The 17,855-nt window shown below is 41.5% G+C and overlaps 2 long non-coding RNA genes across 9 annotated transcripts in view; one reads left to right on the forward strand and one right to left on the reverse strand.

The window, feature by feature from the left end:
- Positions 1-17,855, reverse strand: part of LOC110364291 (uncharacterized) — an 84,782-nt gene that overhangs the window by 33,595 nt on the left and 33,332 nt on the right. For 7 of the 8 annotated variants that reach the window (XR_010472043.1, XR_010472039.1, XR_010472040.1 and 4 more), the window contains one exon: positions 6,408-6,518. This is a non-coding gene — a long non-coding RNA (uncharacterized LOC110364291). Of the gene's footprint in view, positions 1-5,404; positions 6,375-6,407; positions 6,519-17,855 lie in introns of those variants that run through there. The other variant, XR_010472041.1, reaches the window with a different exon arrangement.
- LOC110364290 (uncharacterized) lies at positions 1,510-16,235 on the forward strand. The gene is made up of 2 exons (XR_002422959.2): positions 1,510-2,306; positions 7,691-16,235. It is a non-coding gene; the product is annotated as an uncharacterized LOC110364290 (long non-coding RNA).

Here is a 17,855-nt window from a genome sequence, read left to right on the forward strand (position 1 = left end):
AGATACAGATCATGAACTTTCAGACGTTGCACAGCCCCTCCATACTCGTTCAAGGGCAGCGATGTCTTTCACTGTAAAACTGGACAGATGAGAATTGTAATGCAAGTATAGATCTGGCTGAGCATTCATCATCAAAGCTTTCGTTTTACATCTGGTGGTTGCTCCATCTTAGAGGATCACCTTCTCATATTAATGCTGATTACTCCATATCCCTTGTTATTTCATATGTTGTAGCTGTGCGTCATCAGAGATTTCTGTATGACTAATATCAGCATCATTTCAGGTTTTCTCCCTCGTTAATATTGTCAGCATTGAAATCTCTGTGGCACCCCTTGGCTGAGCTGTCTCATCCATGGTCATGACCAAACCACAGAGAGGCAAACCCACAGTGCTTTCGTAAGTCCTGGCAAGCCTGTGCTTCATGTTCAGGCACAGCACCACTCTTCAAATCCATATTCTACCCACCTGGTATGATACACCATTGTCTTATCTGCATGTTTTTATCGCAGCCCTAAACTGGGCAGATCATTTTGAGAGTCCTTCAGCAAGAACTGCTAGATTCCTTCCCAGAGCATTGTGTGTTTAATGTGTACCTTATCACCATTTGCAACACCTTCGCATAATTCTGCTCCAGTGTCTGTGTAATACAGCGTACTTTTGCAGATGGTGCTGTGATACAGCCAGTGTCACCTTCAGGTTGGCGGCACTGGTTGAAGCCAGGCTCGCCTGCACCCACTGCCAGCAGGAGGAGGTCCAAGGCCACCCCAGTCACATTAGCCGAGTTTCCCCCAGGAATAACAGGCATAGCTCAAGAATTTAAAAGGTGATTTAGAGGTTCCTCAGTCCTTGCAAGACTTACAGTCAGGTAAGTAGAAGGGTTTTCATAAAATATGGACGCTCAACCTTAAAAGCTCAAGTGCCTCGAGCTTCAAAGTTAATGCCTGTTGTTTGCCAAAACGCATAGGAAAAAAGGTGTGTTTGACTGCTGCACAGCAGCAGTAAAAAGCAAAGTCATTAAAAGGGAGCATTGTTGGATGAATAATGCCATTATGTTAGTTCACAGCAGGCTTTCATCTGGAACTCTGTTTGCCATACCTGGGCTTGAATTTTAGCAGAGCGAACATGCAGTAAAGCCTGGAAAGTCCAAAGTGGTTAATTACAATGTTCAGCAGCCTAAAAAGGCTCCCATCGGCAGAGAGATTTAAAGCAGTATAACAGCCTTGGATTTAGAGGGAAGCAGGTAAAAGGTGGCAGAACAGAGGTGTGGAATACAAAGCACAACTTGGGAAAAATAGGGTAAAATCAGGTGTTTAGTTTTTCCTAGAGGTTTCCCTATAGGTCAGTGCAGTTATATCATAAAAATTCTAAAATGAGTCATAGATATATTTTCTACTTGCCTGACTGCTGTGAAAATGTTGGAGGAAACAAGGAGTCAACAGCTTTTAAAGAGGGCAGACATTTAAATTTATATCTGCAATTATCTTAACTGAAGTAAAACATATGGAGATCACTCTGTAGCAGGGTACAGAACAAAAGCCAGTTGCTGAACTCCAAGCTCCATATGATACCGTTTTATCATATCAGCCAACAGTAAGGTGAAGCTCTTATAATGCCATAATAATAAGCCATAGTTCAATAGTACACTGAGTGCCATATGTAAAGAAGTTTTTTCAAGCCTTTTCAAAATTCAGGGGGTTACAGATGTTAATAACAAATACAGTAGTATAATATTCATACAAGTTACAGGGAGAACTGCAGGTATTATTTCTCTCCCAGTCAGTGCAGACTGTCCCTGCCTTTTCCAGCAGGAAATGGTCAGCATAGGAATGGGGACAGCATGTGGCTCCAGTCAAACCAAACATAATGGGAAATGGAAAACACTGAATGGGGCAAAAGTTCATGAGTTTGGTGCCAGTAATTGGATGCTTCTAAGCCTGTGTGAGTTTTGTTGTTTTTTTTAAAAAAAAAAAGAAAAAATAAGGCAGCTAAATAAATCATATCTGGGAGGAAAATTAAGCTCTCTGAGGATAAAAGCCTGAGTGAAGAGCCAAGATCTGAAGTAAAAGCTGCGGCAGACCCATATCCTGCATTAATCAAGCAGATACTGAGAGATGTACCGTCCTGACCAGCTGGTTATCTGCTTCCTGTCTGCAGAGGCAAGATGTCCCGACCACATCGGCCCCAGCACAGGCTGAACTCAAAACCAAACCCCACAAAAATTATAACCAACATCTATCTTGAGAACAACAACTGAAGCCGGGACATCTCAAACTGAACACGTGAGCCATCTGCAGCCAGATGGAAAGGTAAGTGACATAGCAGAGTTAAAACCACATCCTCTGTATATTAGGCACATATATATAGCTGTATGCTTGCAGATAGATGTTGAGCACTCAGTTACGCCCACAACGTTATGAGCCTAAGAATAATAAAGTTTGAAAGGGTTGTCATCTTCTCAGGTGAGGTTTCATTGCCTGCCATCTCTACATGTTCTTCCTTTCAACAACCACTGTAGCTTCATATTAACACAGTTTTTAAACATTACAAAAGATGAGAACATCCCCACTTTTTGTTTAAAAGGTGTTGTGAGGGGGTTTTTGAAACATCCTGGTTTTAAAGATTTGGTATCTATTCTTCCTACATGACTTTCTGAGTTTTGAATCTTTCAGGTGTACACGGTTCTGATTTCCAGGTCACTTCTCATGACTGGAAGGAGCAAGAGTCAACGTCAATTTTAGAAACCAATATGTTTTCATTAAATGAGTTGCTCACAGGAGCTAAAGTTTAAAGAATAGTCATTAAATAATGCAAGATTAATAACTAGAATAATTGCTTAGAATACTTCATCAGATTGAGTTATTTTATTCACTTTGATACTGTCGGACACAGCTTTTAGTGCAGCTTGCTGGTGACCCAATCTGTGGGTACAAACCCAGCACCCTGCCTGTTTAGAGAGACTCTCTGTTAACTATTTCCTTAGAAACACAAACAATTTTACCCACTGAAGGTCTAGCAAGGCTGTGCCTGCTGTTTCATTTCTGTGCTAGCCCAAAAGAACCACAGGGAAGAAATCCATCTCTTCATCATTCCTGCCTTTCACGTGTGCACACACACACACACACACACACATCTTTCCATCTGGAAAGAAAAACAAGTTCCTCTTCTCTGTGCAGCTAAATCTTGATTCTTTTTTTTTGCTATAATCTGCTTCCAGCTGCCTGGTTTCCCACTCCAGTTTGTAGAGATACTTAATTTTTCTGACTGCAGGCAGGTGAGTCCCCAACATCCACTGCAGCAAAGCTCTAATGGTCTGATTGTGAATTGTGTCACTGGGATATTGGGGCTGCCTTGATATAAAGAAACTTATATCCACCTAGAAGCACCCAGACGAGCCGCCATACAAATAAATAGATAAATAAATAGATAACAAGAAAATATATACATACAACCAAATGATGTATGTATATTGATATTAAAACCAGACCGAAGTAGAGGTGTGTTGGTTCATAAGGTACCCCAAAACACTTTTATTCTGGCTCTCCACAACCCAGTAAAGATGAGTACTGACTTGGCACCCTTAACAGCCATGCTCCAGTCTCTCAAGCTGGATTAATTAAAAAGCTGCGCTCTAGAAATTTTAATGATAAAGATATTATCACCACCACAAGCAGGGCGGTGGGATGGTTGATAGACCACACTGCTACAGCAAACAAGACCAGTAAAAGATAAAGAAAAGTGATCCAAGAGGCTCAGTATTCTTAGCTGATGTGGGACAGGGCTGTTGGTGTAAATAGGTGAGGTTTGACACTCAGCATCATTTGAAAGCTTGATGTAGTAGCTTGAACTTGCAGACTGTTGTTAACAGTGCTGCCCACCACGCCACAAGCTGAACAGACTTTGTGTGATGTGAATTTCCTTGCACAAGAAGCTCTGCTTGTTCTGGGAAATCACCTCTCAAGGGGCACCCTCTTCAGCAAATATAACGGAAACAATTCATAAAGCTAAAACTGATGCTGAATTTCAGATGTATGTAAACAAGATATCAGTGATGTTCAGCACATCTCTGAAGGTTTGTGCTGCAATGTGTGGGTGAATGTCCTGAACAAAGCAGCTCTGCCTTTGAGTAATCTGTGAAGAACAAAACTGGTTCCAGCTCGCTCTTGCAAGAGCATCTCAGCACACAGCTTAGCCACAAAACATCATTTCCCGTACTGTGACATTTATCTGCCATGCAATTTGTAGAAATCCCTGAATTTCAAGAAGAAAATGTGGCACATTGTTTGTCAAATGCAACTTGCTAAAAGTGGTAAATGACTTTTTTTTACTACCTCTCCCTGATCCATGCAGCTGAACACACAAATCACTGAGTTCACCGAAGCCTGGAAAAACTCACAGTTCCGGAGTTAATCATTAATATTGTGAGGTTACAAGGAGGTATTTTTAAGATTGCCACAGCATGTGGGAAATTCCCATGTGTGTTCCCTGCAGGTTTTCAAGAAATAGCCTTTTCTGTTTGGCTCAGATGCTTTTGTAATTGTTTACATAAATTGAATATGAAGTATCAAGGTCAGATATTTTCCAGAAAGCCAAGGAAAACAATTTACCATTCTGTTGTATGAGAAAACACCAGAACAATTCCAGTGTTAGTCAACTTCCTTTTCTTTCTCTTGCTTTACGTGGTATTACACTATATGGCAGAAAACACTGAAACCCTGCTTAATTAATAGAGTGTGCAATCTGTTGGATGCAGAAATCCCAAACAGAGAAAGGTGGCAATAGGTTTAACCGCACATTCTCAAAGCAAGGGTATTTCCTTAAATTTTCTATTCCAGATACCCAGCACAAGCTGCAGTATCAGCTCAGTTCCCAGCAAAGGACCTAAAAAAAATATACTATTATAATTGCTTATTTTTTAAGGGATCTTATCTCCCAGTTAGTATTATAAGTGGCAAGAATAGCCAGCAACAACTCTATTTTTCCCTTCAAATTACAAAGGCCTGAGTTCCTACTAAATCAAATCATTATCTGCTGATATTTTTTCCCAAAAATACTTCAAATGTTTGCGCTGCCCAGCACCAAGGGTTTGGGAGGCTCTTTTGAGAGCTATATAATTGGAAGAGTCACCTAATCCTTCGGCAGCTTGGGAAGAGAAACCCTTTTCCATCCTAAACTTACTTAACTGGGCTAGAAACATAGCATAAGACAAGTTGGCCATGACCCCTAGTAGATGTTTTGCCACCAAGATCAAGGGAGGTTTTAGGATTAAAGTTGTGTAATGCAAGCCAAAAATGTTAGTATTTCTTCCAGGATGGGAGGATCCTCTTGACCAAACCCCAAAATGCATACATCACAAATTTTGTTAGGCTGTTTAGCTGAAATGTTCATCGTAGCTGGCTCTCCTTACCTGCTCTCATGCTCGGAGGCTCACATTTGGGAAGTCAGTTCTGTGGATGCACAGCTTGAGAAATTTCAGCTGACATAGTTGGAGACCAATATAGATCAGTAAAAGGCGTTTCTAAGAATTAGACATCTCTGAGAATGGTGCTGCTATGTATTTTTACCATCTTCCTTTAACCTCATCTTTCCATTCAAATTTTAGCACTCCATGGGGCACCAGAGTTCAGCAAAGACATTGAGTCTCCTCTTGTCTGTGCTGCCTATCCAAACACCAGATCACGTCAAGACTGGAAATTTACCAAAGAGTCTTTCAAGAAAGGCTCCCGAATCTCTTCGCTTCAATGAGCAACACACCCCTTGCAAAACAAATATCAGAATGAGAAAACGCAGCCACTGAAATGTAGGTTTGGGCCAATGCTTTCAGGAAGCACACAGATCAATTAGTCTGAGTCCAGAGGAAAACAGCGAAAATGAGGGAAGGATTAAACCCCATCAGTTATGAGGAAAGATTAAAAGGATGGGATTTGTTTAGTCTAGCAAGGAGAAAACGGAGAGGAATTGTGATAGCAGTCTCCAAACAGATGGAGAAGAAAGGAAATGACCATCCCTGGCACTCCCGGGTAACCTGGCAAGAAGCATCGGTGTCCTGCTGGCCTAGAGGGGAGCACGAGCAAGGCAGTGGGAAAGGAGTTTTTAACATGAAGACCTGAAAGCTTTTCCTAGAGAGGCTGCAGGACCTCTGTCGCTGGAGGTTTTTGAAAGCACTTGAGGCAAACATATGCTGGGAGTATTTAATGTGAAGCCCATCTTGCCTGGGTGAGGAGATGGACTGGCTGACCTCCCAAGAGCTCTCCCAGCCCTATTTTCAATTATTCTATTCTTCCTTTCTTTAAGATGTGTGGAGCAGTGTGTAATTGCTTTTCACAACCCATTTATAAAAAGCAATTGTCTTACAAAATTCCAATAGGATACCCCGAGACAGTGCATTAGAAGCAAACGCTGAATCTTACCTCATTGCTTTACATGACTGCCTTGACACCACAGACTCTCTTGTCCAGTCCTGTTTTTCCTCTGGCTGTCACAGGTTGGCTCAAAGATTTTTAAGAGCACATTCAGAAACTCTGGTTAAAAAAAATACATATCTGTCTCAATGAGTAATTAAAAACAAAACTCCAGATGTATTTAGAAACAAAAAACATAGGTAACTAATGCTGCAATTGATGGTAAGACCTTAGAAAGGAAAGCTGCACAGACTAGGATATATCCTTCAGTCGTGTACTGCACTCTAAGCAAATAGGTTATTTGGCAATTTGATTTTTTATGCACCAAAAACATGTCTGGAAAGAATATGAGTATACATATGAACTCATACATACTCTCCTTCCCACTTTTTCAGTAATTGAGGGCCAAAACTACCGAGGTATTAAAGTTTTAACTTCCTTCCATTGTGAACCAGGTAGCTAAGCATCACTGCAGAGCTGAGCCCAGATTTATCTATCAAGTCAAATATCAGCCTGAAGACCTTCCCAAGCTTGGTTGGACATGGCAGAGCCCAGCTAAGGACTCCCAGTGTTGTTTGCCCATGGTTGTGATCATAAAGTTGTTCTCTGAGCATGCTTTACCTGAGAGCAAAGAAATCTGCCTCATAGCTCGACATTTCATGCAGGCCTGGAGCACTTGGTAAAAGGTCAGAAAACCACAACAAAAACATTTCAGAATGTTTTTCATTACTTCCTCCCACCTAAAAATGTTCCTCTGTTTTTGAGGCTGTGATCTTTCCAGAAACTTGCACACACTGAAATATTTCTTACTCCAGGTCCACATCTCTTTTAAAAAAAAAACCATAATAATAAAATCCTTCATTTTTCAATAATTCACCTAGCAATGCAAACAGTTTCTTTTAAAGTTAATAAGTTATTGTACCATGTCTACGAAAAGTACCTGAGATGACCATGTTGTCGTTCAGGCTGTCTGAATTATGTCCCTTTTCCTTTCTTTCATGAGGTTCAAAGCTCTATTTAGATCTCTCGTGATTGTTTGGACATGTGATGTGTCTTGCAGACACTGCTCTCATTTACAGGCTTGGGAAGATCAAAGAATCATTTCCAGCCTTTGAAGCCCAACACTTCAAAATCTACCTTCCAAATTACTGGGAAGAGTTTCTTCAACGTCCTCACCCTATTCTGCTTTTCAAAGCGTCTCTCCCTGACCCACAGCAGCCCAGTGCCCACCTTATTCTCACCATGGACTAAATGCAGTTGATGAAATTTGGTGCCTGTCTTCTTGTTTGCAGAAATCATCCCACTGGAACCCTGGAATGCAAAAGCAGGTGGGGCAAGGAAAAGTTTCTCCAGGCTGTAGCACCCAACATTCTCCAGCACAATTTCTATATGCCGTGATGCCTCTACAGTCTCCTCATCGAGTGGAAAACTTTGACTGGTGGCAGAAAATTTTCTGAAGGAGAGGGTTTTCATTTCAGGGAGAGGAAGATAAGATCGAAACATAGTCTGCCACACTGATGGCCTGCTCGCTGTCAGCTCCAAGTGGAAGTCTCATGTGAAGCTCGGTCTCTGACATCCTACATGATAATTGGCGTTACAGTGTATTTTTTTACCTTGATGCAACCCATCATGGTGGGACTCTTTCTCAGCCCTAGTGGCGACAGAGGCTCACGTTTAACCATCCAGAACTTTAGTGAGGCCTGGGAAGCCTTGTGTGTTTCTGCTGTTTTAAGTGGACTGCTATTTAACTTTTTTTAAAAAACAAATCACAATATCGGAATAATGATGTGAGTATTTTAAACTACTGAAAGAATATGTTCTGATTGTACCTCATTAACTCCAGAGTGAAAGGTTCTACTACCCAATAATCCTAATTACAAGTAATAACTTCTTTCTCCTTAGAACGGAGAATTTCAATTCACTGCAAATTCAAAGCCATTTAACAATAAGACTGACAGCGGGAACAAGAGAAGAGCCACATCTATTCAGACAACATAAAGCAGCTCTTGCTTTACAACAGCATTTTGTGACTAACTGAACAACTGGGAAAACTCAGCAGGACTGCTTTTTGAAAGGAAAGACAGATATACGTAAATGCATTTGGGCATGACAAGCCAATAGCAAACGCAACAGCAAAACAATTATCTGCCTTCAAAAGACAATATGGAAGGCGCCTTTCTTTATTCATGTGATGCCATTAAAAAGAAATAAAGTGAAAAAGGCACGTGGGCCGCAATATTATCCCACTGCTCGTTTATTAAGACTCATTTCTGGAGAGACCTTCTGCAAGGGCAGGAGTCCCCCAGGCTCTGCTGCAGAGGACGCAGCCCTGTGCTGCCGGGAAAAGCTCTTCCGCAGAATAATTAGACAACAAAACCAACTGTGAAAAGCTTTGGGAGTCTGAGTCCCCCATCCTCATCGTTCACAGTAAATAAAGGGTAAGTGATTGCCTTGGTATGAAAACAACCTTCCTCTCCACATAGAAACCTCCATACACATCTCACGGCCTGGAGGATTACAAGAGAGTAATTACTCTCTGCAATACTTTCTCTTTGTGTCGCTTTGCTCTAAGGATGCTGCATGCATTGCTCTCCTCTCAGTTCCCAAAGCAAGTTACCTCCCGCAGCCTGTGAGCCACCTGATCAGGCAGTTCTGGGATACCCTGGAACAAAGCGACTCAATGCTGGGGTCTGCAAGGAACCTGGAGACGTGTGACCTGGGGCATGTGTAAGTCTTCGTGTGCATATTGCAAAACAAATGTTGAAAAGTTTTCAGTACGCACAGACAAACATAGAACAGCCGTAAAAAAAATGAAATAATGTGCAAAGAATGGCTTTTCTGGTTCTTCTCCATCAGGAAGAGAGGAAAGGTCTCTTCGTGTCCCTGCTGATCCATCAGGAATCCCCACTTTCTCTGTTCTCACTTTAACACTGCACCCCACCCACCTCCTCATCTTGCTTCAAACCAAAGAGGACCAGCTGACGTTTCCTCCGGGACCACAAATATGACACTGAGCTCAGCAAGCCGAGTCACAGACCGCTATGGAACCTGATTTCGCAATTCTTGTTACCCTGCTTCCTCTCTTGAAATGAAACCCTCATGTGTCAGTGTCACACTATTCCAGGCAGAAGCCCTCTCCTTCTGCTCCAAGCAGACACCATAGCTCGTTGCCATCAAGGACACAGCAGCAGATCTGAACTCTGGCTGGGGAGGTTGCCTTTTTTTTGTAACCTTATCCCCAGTGCCAGGCAGCAGAGTGAATCCAATTCACAAAACAGGAGGCTTTTCCCACAGCTTTTTTTGGGGAATATGGCAGTTATCGATTTCCTTTGTTTCCTGTAAGGCTTATTTCCTGTAATGACTTTGAAAGCAAATTTAGAAAACACAGTTGACTCTGTATTTCGTTGTACAAAACATGGAATACCCTTGTGCTTAGGGATAAGAGCTGAGGGGTTTTTGAGGCAGGTTTCAGCCTAAGCAATGTCAAACTTCGTAAAAATTTAAATTACACTGTCCACAGTAGCTGGGATTAATTAGCCTTATTTTCTCTGGCTTTTCCCTCAGATTAATAGACTGCCAAGAGGAAAGAGCACAAAAGTGCTCCTACCACCTCATTTCATGGCATTTAAACATCCTTGATATTTAGTCTTCTTAGTGCTGCTCCTGTAGCCAAAGGAGACATTCTAAAGGGCAGCACAGAGCCCACTGCTGCAATGGGCAGTCAGCTCTCCCTGGGCAGCGCATTGGGAGATCTCATCACCTTCTTAGATGCTTGACAAGAGAACTTGCTTTTGGAAGGGTAGTGTTAGACGAGAGGGAAGTGAAGGGATGTTTTTGCTGCAGACTTTAGCCTGAGCTCCTACCCAAGTGCTTTTTTCTACTCTTATCCTCTCCTGTTTGACCAAAACATCTTGTACCCAGTCCTGCTTTGCCTTCGGCCTCTCCTGTCTGGCTTATTGGGGTGAGAAGGATCCCTGGTTCTGCTGGAAAATAAGCTCGAACACAGGGTTGGGAAAAAAATTGCTGTCCTAGACAAGTCTCAGAAATTAAGGAAAAAAAAAGCGCCAAAGAAGCTTGTTCCACAAAGGCCAAAATGTTGCAATGTGGAAAGGGCTAGCAAGCCAAAAACACACGAAACTCAGGCTGGTCAGTCACAGTATTAAATCTCTGTGTTTTTGAGAAGTTTCAGTGAAATACCAGTCTTTTATTTATTTTAATTCCCAGAAGGCATGTGGCAAATTCAGAAAACCAAGTTTGAAATGTCACTGTCTTTCAAACAGACCAATCTGCTGAAGCTTGGCCTTTCCTGCCAGTCCTTTCCACTTCAAACAATTGGCAGGTCCTGATGAAAGAATATTTAGGTAAAGAAAAACATTTCTGACGGTTCTGAGAACCTCGCAGAGCACGCTGTAGTGTGGATATAATCTACATCAGTCAAGTACAAATGTTTCCTTGGTTTCTTTCCACAACTTCCCAAGTGACACATATCAAGTGGCTCTTGGTCCTTCCAGCCAGTCAGGAAAACGAAGAAATGACTTTGGGGCCCTTGGACCTCTGGTGAGTTCAAATAAACCACACAATAAAATAAAACAAACTAGGCTCTTTCTCAAAACATTTAGCCTATAGAAAACTGAGAGGACAAGTGAATCTTCTTTAACTATGGTTTAGATTCTTTTTTGAAAGACATAGGCACTGGTAGATACTAGTCTAGAATACTTTAACTGTCCTTTTGGATGACAAGACTTTCTTAAAAAGACTTCTCTTCAAAAAACAAGCATTGATGTTCACTCTTCCACGTGCTCCACCTCACCCTTCCCCAGCCCTCCCTGGCAGCTCTGTGCTCCCAACCTCTAGCATGTGGCTTAGCATGTTTTTGCTTTGGACTGAGAGACATCCTCCCCGGCTGCTGCCAAAACTAAAAGCAGTTCCTGATACTAATTCAGGTTCTTGGAAGAGTGCATTATTCCCAGTTGCAGCTAATTGTCAGGTTAGAGATTCATGACGGTAACTGATTCCAAAATAACACAAGAGGCACAGATGCACATCTTCAGCAAGCCTATTTACACAGCAAAATCCCTATTCTGACTCCAGGCTATCAGCTGGCATCCTGAAATCATCCTCTCAAATGTTAATGGTGCAAGATAATATCTCAGTCTGGGTGGCAAAACGTTCAGAGATTTGTACACCTTGAAATCATTTCCCAGGAGCAGATGCTCTGCTGCACGTGCACAAAATAGACATGGCGGCTGGATCCTCTGCTCCTCCACCTTAAGCCTGTGTGTAAGCTTGTGTTTCTCCTCAGGCGTAAAGATTTTTAAAGTACTTTCATTGGCTTGCACTGGGAGGTAGACGGCAGGATTAATAGTTGTTCTTCAACGCTATAAACTGCATGGCATGTTTGCTCAGACTTTGAGCCATGAGTTACTGCTGTAATTAAATCCAGAAGGAGAGACCATAATAACATTCTGACTTGATTTCCAGTGGCAGAGCATTGATTAAGAGAGCTACGTAATAAATGAGAGACATTTTAGAATCACATTGTTGATATTATCTGTAATTTTTTTTGTAATTAGAAAAGTCTAAAGAAAATTGTATATTATAATTACACACATTATTAATCTTACTCTGTTATAATACGAATTCTTCTATGATTACAGGTTGCAGCAGGCTTTTTGTAAATTTTCTACGAGGTCTAGTGATTTGGTTTACAGAAGCCCTTGCAAACAACAGATAAATTGGACCGTATTATTTCAAACTAATGCAAAACCAGAGCAAATTTGAGTTGATGACTCAAAAATCCAAAAGGGAACAAACAGTTTAGGAGCAATCATTTTCCTGTTTAAAGTCTGTGGCACAATGAAAACAACATTCATATAGCAATCTTTTATGCAGTCCTTCACACGGAAGTCTTGAATAATTGAATGTGGAAGGAGGTAAGCAGGATATTTAATGATTAAAAACCAACAATTTGTAGTTCATTCAGTCCCTTTTGAGCTAAAAAGACCTCAGCACAGGGTTTTGTTCTTGAATAAAATTGTCTTCTACCACAGTCTTATGACTATTTAGGGTGTAGTATATCTTTTCAACTTCACTTAAGTAAGAGGGGAGTGAGGAGAAGATACACAAAGATTATCAATTCACTGAGAAAAGTGACCATAACATACATAAAGGTGTGTATTTCTGGAGAAAACAGAAACTCTCTGAAGTCAGGCAAGACAACCTCTCAATCACATTGATAACCAGTTACTCTTACAAGCAGCCCCACTGGATTCATAGGAATCTATATCTCATGTGAGCAACTGGTCAGCAAAGTGAGTAAAGGTTTAATCATTCGAACTAAATTTCTTCAGGTCTGATTTAGCCTAATTCAGTTTGCTTGATGTAACAGATAAGTCCCAGGCACAACTATTCTTATTGCCGTTCTCCATGCCGACGTTTTAGAGATACATTTGAAGGCTCCTTTTTGGAGATAGCAAAAAGCGTTATAACATGAAAATTAAGTGTAGATGAATAACTAAGTTGCACCTTTCATCACCTGTTCTCCATCCTCAGTTTAATTACAGGTACAAAACCAATAGGATAAATGGTAAGATGCATTGAAAGCCGTTTAAGTCCTCGAGGGTTAGCACTTGCTCTGTAAGGCTCCATGCACTCACATCAGACAGCAGGCAGATCTCATACAGTACTTTAGCTGAATCATTTGGCGCATGTTTGGGTGAACTTCAACATATCTGCTAATGTCTGATTCGCATTTTAATGAATTTGATGAACAAACTCAATTCGTAAAGAGAAATAAGAAAACTTTTACCAAACAGTAAAGCTAGAGCAAAATATCTTCATCACCCTCATGAAAACAGAAGTAACAGGAGCCATGTGTAGTTAAACCTCAGACCTATCCTGAAACATCAACAATGATCACAGAATCACAGAACATTAGGGATTGGAAGGGCCCTCGAAAGCTCACCCAGTCCAATCCCCCTGCCAGAGCAGGAACACCCAGATGAGGTTACACAGGAAGGTGTCCAGGCGAGTTTGAATGTCTGCAGAGCAGGACACTCCATAACCTTCCTGGGCAGCCTGGCCCAGGCTCTGTGACCCTTACTGAGGAAAAGTTTCTTCTCATATTTAAGTGGAACCTCTTGTGTTCCAGTTTATACCCATTACCCCTTGTCCTACCATTGGTTGTCACCAAGAAGAGCCTGGCTCCATCCTCCTGACACTCACCCTTTATATATTTAAACATTAATGAGGTCACCCCTCAGTCTCCTCCAAGCTAAAGAGTCCCAGCTCCCTCAGCTTTTCCTCACACGGGAGATGCTCCACTCCCTTCAGCATCTTTGTTGCTCTGTGCTGGACTCTCTCCAGCAGTTCCCTGTCCTTCTGGAACTGAGGGGCCCAGAACTGGACACAGTATTCCAAACGATAATACAAAGCTGGCAGAGCTTGGAAGTGTGAAAGTGCAACTACCAATAGGCAAACAGGCAATTCGGACCCCACAAAATCAGTAATCGCCCAACCTCAGCAAGAACAGCCACCATGCAGAGCAGATACCAAGATCACTTTTTCCCAGAACCGACATTCATGTGCCAAGACCACCAGCATCACAGGCCCACCCAACACCAGCCCTTGCCAGCAAGAACCACACGACTCCCATTTGGCTCATGGAAGCAAGGCTATGTTAATGCCTGGTAAAGACTGCTTGGAGAATTGTTAAAAGGGGTTCTGAACATGTTCCAGTTGCTGAGTGTTGATTCTGGCAGGCACAAACTGAGTCATGCTTGGTCCCACACTGAGCCATTGCGCTGCAGTCCGGGGCTCCCTCCAGATGGTTACAGATGCCTCTGAACGGGGACCAGCTGGTTAATGTTTTCTTGCCTTGGTTACATGCAGATAAAACCATTTGCGTCATGGTTACTTTTGATGGAAAGTGGTTTTGCTTAATTCACTTTGGGCTCAATAAAGGGTGTTTTTTAGTTGGAGACAAAAGGGTTATTCTGGCAGGTTATGGAAATGTTTTGCAGGTTTGCCTGTGATTTAAATGTTTGATCCAATCTTGACTGAACTCTTTTAAGACAGACATAAGTGCCTCAAGTGGTGCTGTCACATTAAATACATTGGTTGTCTTGTTCACTTACTAGTTGCATTTTGCCATAACATGTACTGACTGACAAGGAGCTTTGATTTCAAGACTTCTGGAGAGACTCCAACCTAGAAGAGCATTAGTCACCATCTGAATTTTGTCTTCATCCACTTCTTCTGGTATTTTAAGATGTCTGCCCCGAAGAACAGATTCTTCTAGCCCCAGTTCTTGTAGGCAAGAGATTTCCTTGTTTTATTTTTGTAATTATTAGTAATGAAAAGGGATGAAGCAGCAATATGAAGGAGAAATCTTCTTGCTCCCCAACTACCCCAGACTATATCAAAACAGAGGTTCAGCTGTCTGAAACAACACTGATTAGACTGCAAAGTGGCACTGTATCTGAATTTACCTTGGAAGGTTCAATGCCAGATCTCATCTCCGGAATATATTTGACTTTTCTTCTTTATTATAAAGCAAAGATCCTTTCCACCAAGGAAGACCTTTCAGTTTTTCCCTCTCTCATAGGAAGAATTTACTGACTGCCAGATCCCACTGTATCAAACCTCCTTTTACATAAGATTCCTCCATCCAGGAATTCGCAAGCACCGAAGTTCTTCTTTATGGATTAACTGAGGTAACCCAATTCACCTGACCAGATTTAAATGCCAGCTGGTGACCAATCAGTTACATTTGCCTTCTTAATTCATAGGTTTTCTTAATATTACTAATAGGAAATTATTCATTTCTTACAACATTATTTGAAATGTTAAATATTAATATTTTCCTTGCTCATTCACAAACAGATCAGACATCTCATACCCTGAAGTACCTCTTACTCCCTGTTGACAATGAGCACAGCATCTGAAGTGATGGCATTTATTTTTGGTCAAATTCATCCTTGGTGAATCTGGATTTGCATATTTGAACCTTGAGACTTATAAAAATTGTCCTGTTATGAGCATGAAGAATAGGTGCAGTAACTTACAGTTCATTTCAACAGGAAGAAATTATTTCTCGTGGAGTGTTATCATTAACAATGATATAAAAATAACCACAGATTACCTTGTATGTGTTGGGAAATGTGCTGTGCTGGTACCCTAAACTTGCAAGTGCAATATAAATTGTGTACATTTTCTTTTCCCACTAACTGCTTTCTCTGCCATAAAAAGAGTCTCTGACTGCTAAAGTAAATTGATTCCATGTGCCAACCCCCACAAAATTAGTGAATCTACTAGTAGATGCCCCTTTATGGAAACTCGTATCGCTTACTGCTCTGGGAATAAGTCCGATGGGGTGATTGAAGACCATCTTATATAGTGCACAAGCAATTACTGCTGGAACAAGAACTCATTTTATACAAAGCTGTATTTATCCTTAGTTTGAAATGACACTGCTTCAAATTATCCAAGTGACTCTGTAGAGATTATGTTCAGGCACTTAACTCATTAACATCACAGTCTCCAGATGGGCCAGGACAGATCACATTGGTTTATACATCTAATGAATCACCAAATACAGCAGCTCCTTTAAAATTTTATCTAAATATTTTCTAACCTAGCTAAGAGATCACTCTGATCTGTTTTAGTGAACTGCTTGCAAATTCTATACTGCCTTGGAAAGCAATCCTTGGGCTGCTTTGTCTTTAAAGGTGCTGTAATACTTGCTGAATATAGTTGGCCACATTACATGCCAAATTATGGCAACAACTGACATCCCTGACTTTGAATAAATTTTGCTTCATGTGTTTAAACTTCAAATGTGGCTAATACCTCTGGTTCATCTACATGTGGTTGTATTTCTGCTGCTGGCCTGAGTGTTCAAAGCTAAATCAAGTCTGACAGACTGAGATGTGACATTATACTCCTGCTTAAGAGACTGTAGAGCTAACTGTAAGAGAAGCTCAGAAAATATTTAGTTCTACAGAGTCCCAAATCCTAATGAAAATGTGAACGTGGGATTTAACTGAGTCCCTTTGTAGCCATTTGCTTTATAAGGGGAAGGGAAGGGAAGGGAAGGGAAGGGAAGGGAAGGGAAGGGAAGGGAAGGGAAGGGAAGGGAAGGGAAGGGAAGGGAAGGGAAGGGAAGGGAAGGGAAGGGAAGGGAAGGGAAGGGAAGGGAAGGGAAGGGAAGGGAAGGGAAGGGAAGGGAAGGGAAGGGAAGGGAAGGGAAGGGAAGGGAAGGGAAGGGAAGGGAAGGGAAGGGAAGGGAAGGGAAGGGAAGGGGCAAAATGGGAATGTTAAAACACTTACAAGCTCTGGAGTTTTCATCATTCCTTGGAGAACATACTATAAGCCTACTACCTAGAGAGCTTCCCAATTCCTGCATCAAATTCTTACACCAACAAACCACTACCATGCAGGAACAGACTATGCCTGTGAACGGGCCGTTGTACCATACAGGGCCACCACTTGTCGATCTGTGTTCTCAGGTGATACCCTATTTGCTTCATGTAAGCCTTTTCCCAAAAGAAAGCACAGAAATTGGCCCATAGTTTGCTATAGTATCTTATGTTACTTCAGCAGAGGTACAATCTGCATACATCCACAGGACTGAAAACAGAGCAGAGCTTTTCACTGCAACATGGCAAGATTCACTGCTCAGAAACTGAAGACAAGTCAAATCAAAATCATTGTCATCATTATAAACATGTGTCTTCAAACAGCTGGAAAACGTTTCCCAGTGATGGTAAATTCTGCTTCCTCCAGTGCCCTAGTGAAGACAGATATTGGTCAGAAATCAAACCAAAGTTATGGAGGAAGGATTCATTGGGTGAGGGTCCATGGCCAGGACTGTGATTTTTTATAATTTGATGATATGTTTTGGATGGAAAATCCATGAATCTAAATCTTTACAAGTTCATGAGTTTGATTAATTCATCCCTCTCCTCTCTTTATGACTCTTTTAAGCAATTCACAGGGCTCTTGCCTGATCCTTTTATCTCTCCTAAGAGAAGCCTGCTGTTTCACAGAGAAATGCGTGAGGTAATTTACTTGTGTGTTATTAAAGCCTCTTTGCTTGTAGATGGATACATGCTCATATGTTGTCGTGCTAACAGGAGTTATATGAAACATGGTCTCAATACTCGTTAGAAGCTCCTGGAATAAAGAGATTACTTCAGCTATACAATGCTGATTTTCTGTGATCACTGTACATCCTATCTGTATTTCTTTCTGACTCCAACAGTCCTCTTGTGAATGTGAAGATCAGAGAGAAGGAAAAGGGAAACTAGCGCCTTGTTTAACTTCCAGCCTGATGCCAATACTCTTCTTATTGCGAGACAGAATAATCAAGGACCCGAAGTAAATTAATTCTCTATTCAAACATGCCTATCAGAAATTATGTATGGCAGAGTTCCCTGAAAATCACCAGCATATGGA

The sequence above is a fragment of the Columba livia genome, chromosome 4, assembly GCF_036013475.1.
Source record: "Columba livia isolate bColLiv1 breed racing homer chromosome 4, bColLiv1.pat.W.v2, whole genome shotgun sequence".
Classification (NCBI taxonomy): domain Eukaryota; kingdom Metazoa; phylum Chordata; class Aves; order Columbiformes; family Columbidae; genus Columba; species Columba livia.